The sequence below is a fragment of the Aedes albopictus genome, chromosome 2, assembly GCF_035046485.1.
Source record: "Aedes albopictus strain Foshan chromosome 2, AalbF5, whole genome shotgun sequence".
NCBI classification, from domain to species: domain Eukaryota; kingdom Metazoa; phylum Arthropoda; class Insecta; order Diptera; family Culicidae; genus Aedes; species Aedes albopictus.
Window position 1 is genome coordinate 248,681,885 of NC_085137.1, and position 6,416 is coordinate 248,688,300.

Sequence of the window (6,416 nt, forward strand, 5' to 3'; positions counted from 1 at the left end):
AGTGCACTGAAATCGTTTTAATCACGACTAGATGTAAAAATGGCTAAAAAGATATGATTAGAAGCAAAATCGACAGAAGAAAAGTACATACGCCTTTAAAAGCCCCTGAAACACTCCTGGAAACCCATGGGACCCACTAAACCCCCAAGAACACTCATGCAACAACCCTGAAATGCCTTAAAAACCCGTGGGTTGCTCCTGGAACGCCTCGAAATACTCCTGGGACCCCCTTTACACTCTGAATCCCTCTTGAACACCTCTGGAACGCCCTTGAAACCCATTGAAAAACACTGGAACCTTCCTGAAGCCCGCTGGAACACCCCTGGAACATCCCTGGAACGCCCTTGAAACCCCATGAAATGTACGGTTAGGTAAAGTTAAAGACACTGTATGCTAAAGACACGAAATCTGATGATTGTTGCTATTGATGATGATTGTCGCGTGATGACGATGATGCTGTCGAGCAATGCTTTTAAAGTGCGTTTGACAGGTCTCCTGCTCGATTGGAATGACATTGACAGCAAATTTGGAATTCCAATTGGAACATTTCGTGTCTTTGCATATAGTGTCTTTAGGTAAAGTGAAAAAAAATCTTGCAGTCATGCTAACATCGTAGGTTATGCCAGTGTTCAACAATTGGATCATGGATGAATAATGATAGTGTGATAATAAAAATATTTTTTTCAAATTAAATTACAATGAAAATGTGATTTTAAACAATGTTAAACTGTTAAGGACATCCTTCCACTTCTTGTAACTATGGTGTGCCTTTGATATTCGTGGACGATTTGCCCGCAAAGCTTATTTCGTAACAGCAATTTCTTAAAATTAATCTTTAGAATTGTGCAGTTTTCGTGTCATCAGCGGTACAAAATTTTCAATCAATAATTTTGACAAAAAATATGTATAATTTTGAAACTTAATTGGAGTAATATCGTGACACACATGTATATACATCTGCATCATACGTTTACGTTAAGCAAAAATTACTTAAGTAAGATTTATAATGAAATTTTCAGAAACTGTTCAACATTTGGGTAGTGTTCAACAATAGGAAGCAATCAGTGAAGTACTAGATTGAAAGTAGTGAGCTGGATTTTTGTATGGTGAGATGATCAATTCTCCATTTCTGCAATGAAATGGTGCAAACAGCGTGGGTTATATGATTTCTTGCCTAATTTGATGCTGGTTGAGCAAAAGTTTAGGTAACTGTGTTGTTGTATTATTTATTTCTTGCAACTTCAACAACACAGTAACCCAAACTTTTGCTCAAACAGCATCAAATTAGGCAAGAAATCATATAACCTGCGCTGTTTGCACCATTTCATTGCAGAAATGGAGAATTGATCATCTCACCATACAAAAATCCAGCTCACTACTTTCAATCTAGTACTTCACTGATTGCCTCCTATTACCCTATACGACGAGCGAGGTTTTTTTGTAGTGTTGTACTTTTTACAAAAGCGTGCATCCTGACGAATGGGGCACGCACGTTCGGTGTAGTACTAGATTTGTAGTAATGAGCTGGATTTTAGTATGGTCAATTCTCCGTTTCTGCAAGGAAATGGTTCAAAAAGCGTGGGTATCACCTAATTTGATGCTGTTTGAGCAAAATTTTGGGTAACCGTGTTGTTGTTTTCTCCATTTCTTGCAATTCAAACAACACAGTTACCCAAAGTTTTGCTCAAACAGCATTAAATTAGGCAAAGAATCATAATACCAACGCTTTTTCCACTATTACATTGCAGAAATGGAGAATAGACCTTCTCAACATACAAACATTCAGCTCATTACTAAAAGTCTAGTACTTCATCGATTGTGTCCTATAGGACAAATCTGTGAAGTACTAGATTTGTAGTATTGCGCTGAATTTTAGTATGGTGAGAAGGTCAATTCTCCGTTTCTGCAGTGAAATGGTGAAAAAGCGTGCACACTAAGATCAGCTCGGTATTTTTCCCATCTTTTTACTGAGTTCTCAACAGCAGATTTAACTCGGTACTAAATAAGTTACCGAGCTCAGATAATGAACTGTCAAAACTTACTGATAGGTACACGGTAAATCAAGCCAAACATTTCAATAGGTCCTATCTGCAACTGAGAGGCTCTCTTTGTTTACTTTCTCTTTCAATTATTGCAATGTAATGGTACACTTTTCAACTATTTTTGCAGTACAAATCAAAAGACGATTGTTTTGACCATCGTTCAATGCAAGGAGGCAATCAAAATACAAATAAACAGCTGAGATATTAACGAAAGAGAGAGAAACCAAAGAGAGCCTCTCTTCTGCAGATTGGACCTTTAGACATGTTTGGCCTGAAATATCATTACTGGTGAACGGTAAATACGATAACCGAGTGTACCGAGCAAGGATGGAAGAAAATCACTCCTACCGATAAATGATACACGATACGAACAATCAAAGATAGCCGTTGCTCATGCGGTAACATGATGCGACACCCTCGCACTGTGCCCGCATCATAGAGCGATCAAAGCATCTGATGCACGCTTTATCGCGGGATCTATCGTTATCAGATCACGTTACAAGTCGCGATAAACTTTTTTCATCACGATTAATGCCACTTATGCACCCGGAACCCGAATTCATGACCAGGAATATTACACTCATGTAGGGGAAGACGGGGTAAGACGGCCACCCTAAGGCATAAAAATCATAACCTAACACTGACAATGAATTACACTAGTTTCAACACAGCATATCATTTTTCGAAGTGTTGGGCATGCAAGAAAATTATTTTTCGATTTGTTCTGTTGAAACTTTTATAATTTTGAGCTATTTGAAAATTTGATTAAAAAGCACTTTATTTTTTGACGACGGGGTAAGACGGCCCACCAGCGGGGTAAGAAGGACCATCACTATTTTTTTAAATAATAGTGATTAGAAATGTTTGAATTCCATACGTTGAAATAAGATATGACTCCTTCAAGTCCCTCACATGGAAAATTGGTTAACATAATTGCCCGGGGGTTACCATTTATTATTTTTATTGGGGTATCGTAAATATGGATACTCAAACACCCATTTACATCACAAAAATGATGTTTCTGGTTACGTCCAGCGCAAACAACGCAAATATGAGTTTATTTATGTGAAATGGCATATTTTCAACAAACAATTTTCGATAAATTGGGTGCAGCCATATAATTCTATGATCTGGGGGGTGGCCGTCTTACCCCGTTCGAGGTGGTCGCTTTTACCCCGCTTGGGCAGATTTTACTCATGAGGCTAGTTTATAAGGATTTTTGTTTTCAATCTCAATCCCGTTCCTCTTATGTTTTGTTAACATTCCTGGTAAGTTATGAACGGGTTACTTTTTTGGTTTGAAAACTTTATTCCGAATCAAAATCCTTAAGGTTATATGCGACAAAATTAGATCAAATACATCATCATGGAGCAAAATCTTTGTTTTGTTTATTTGTTTTGAAAATCTCAATATAAACATTGCGCAAAATGGCTCAAAATGACAAATATTTCTTACTTGAACAGAGTACTAGGTGAAAGTTTATAGAAAACGGCATTTTCATGGTGAACTGTAGGTGGTCCGTCTTACCCCGGCGGGCCTTCTTACCCCGTCTTCCCCTACATATCTTGAAGGTTTAGCAATAAGAATGCACAAAAAGTGATTGATAATCGAAATTTATCATTTCGGCTTCATGATAACGATCGCATCGCGGCCGCACATGCCGAGCGATTCATTATTCGCGGAGCATGGTTTGTTATGAATGCTTGACGACAAAATTCTATCGTTGTTGCTATGATCGCGCGATGCCTTCCAACCGCGACACATATGGGATCCTATCATGATCACTAGATTTCCATCCTTGGTACCGAGATAAATCTGCTGTTGAAAACTCAGTTAAAAGATGGAAAAAATACTGAACTCAGTGAAAAAATTACTGAGCTGGAACATCTGAATCTTAGTGTGTGGGTATTATGATTCCTTGCCTAATTTGATGCTGTTTGAGCAAAACTTTGGGCAACAGTGTTGTTGTTTTCTCCATTTCTTGCAACATAAACAACATATTTATACAAAGTTTTGCTCAAACAGTTTCAAATTAGGTAAGGAATCATAATACCCACGCTTTTTGTACCATTTCATTGCAGAAACAGAGAACTGACCTTCTCACCATACTAGAATTCAGCTCATTACTACAAATCTAGTACTACACCGAACGTGCCCCATTAATATACTTATAACTTTGTGTTACAATAGGACATATCAGTGAAGTACTAGATTTGTACACTTAAAAAAACCCGCACATATTTATTGGCAAAAATCCATCTCACTCCATTATTACAATCTATATGCGCGCACATAAACGTTCTCCACGCAAGGTTGCACATAAAATCTAATACCTATAAAATCTAATAATATTTTAGTATGGTGAGAAGGTCAATTCTTCGTTTCTGCAATGAAATGGTGCAAAAAGCGTGGGTATTATGATTCCTTGTCTAATTTGATGCTGTTTGATCAAAACTTTGGATAACTATGTTGTTTATGTTGCAAGAAATGGAGAAAACGACCTGAAACAACAACACTGTTGCCCAAAGTTTTGCTCAAACAGCATTAAATTAGGCAAGGAATCATAATGAGCCTCTGCACTAATTTGCCCTGTCCTGCTCACTCCCACAGAAAATTTGAAAACAGCGCGCACAGTAAAAGTGTGGCAGTACGCCACACTGCAAAAATTCTTCACGTCAAGGCTACGTGAAAACATACGTAGATTTTTTCCATCGCACTTTCCACGTAGCACCTACGTGAATCGAAGGTGACAAAGAATGAACGCATGAACTTATGAACTGTTCCTGTTCCACCGGAGTTTCACGTAGCAGCTACGTGATACTTCCAGTCCATTGCACGAATAGTTTTAGTAGGATGTAGATGGTACTTTGGTGTGATTTACTCAGTATTAAGGTAAATTGCACTGCTTTTTAAGCTGGACCCGCTTTATTTACAATAATTCAAAATAAACTCAATCAAATTTCGCAATAAACTGCGCTATCGTTCATTAGTAGAAGGATAATGCAGCTATTGGAATAAGCTAAAACAAGATACATAATTATGGAACATTATCGTATATTTTGACACAATCTATTTGTTACGTCTTGGCACAAACGACCGTTCCGTATTACATTTAGGACTCGATTCAGGTAATCTCACAAATCAAGACCAGCAATTAAAAGGTCCACATCAACATTTTGTAAGCAAACACGTTTCTGTTGAATTGGGGATTTCTGGGTTCCACCCACATAGCTCAATATTGTCGGGCCGCCACCAAACCGGACTTCGCACAATCAAGTCGCGACGCGACCCAACTCGCGACGTTTTTAAATCATGTCAAAGGTAGTGCGCATCGTTCCCGTTGTTGTCAGCAACACAGCGCACTAGATGCGAAACAGTTGCGACACTTGTGGACCAAGAAAATGGCAATTTTTGATTGAATGTCGGTCTTGATTCCAACCGGATAGACAATATCTTTAGCAAATAGCGCACTTTACAAGCTACGTCCGCCTATTTCTGGTACTAAGCCTAAACACGGACGGTCACACGGAAAAATATTATAACCCAAAGAATAAGTTTTAAAAACTCAAATTTGACTAAACTGCTTAAAGTTTTAACTCAAAGTTGGGTTGTTTTCTCCCTCGCCCCACCGCAATGTTTTCGAAAACAAAGAGAGAAGCACCGACGCATCCGCTGCTCTTCCGTGGAAGAAGCCAAATTTGGGTTTTCTTGAGTTAACCCAAATTTGCGTCAATTGAGGCCTCCGTTGGGTGAAAATAACTTACCACTGGGTTAATTTTTTTGCCGCTCTCAAACGAGAACTACTCACTCGCCCCTATCGCTGTTTGACGCAAATTTGAGTAATTCCACGGAAGACCGGGACTGCGTCAAAACAACTTAAATTTGGGTTCATTTGTAGTTCCGTGCAGGGAGACATCCACACACACCTGACACCCTACATATCGAACCCATCAACACATGGGCCGGGACCTACGGCTTTACTTCCTATCCGAGGGAAGGCGTGATCAGATATTTTTGTCTCAGAAATACCGACGGCGTCGACTAGGATTGAACCTAGACCGACTGGGGTGAGAGGCAACCACGCTTACCACTACACCACCGACGCCGCTGACGCAAATTTAAGTAGTAAATAGTCTATTTTACGAAACGACAACAGTGTTGACCTGAGAGTGTTGACATTGATATTAACACTCACGGGCTTGGGCGCAACCTCCTGTCAAATTTTCATTCATGAAATGAGCGATCAGCTGATCCGAAACGTCTCGTAAAATGGCTCATATCACGGATTGAAGACCGGGATTGCGTCAAAATAACTTTAGTTTGGGTTGATTTGTAGTTCCGTGAGGGTAACTGAGATTTAGCGTGCAGGAAAAA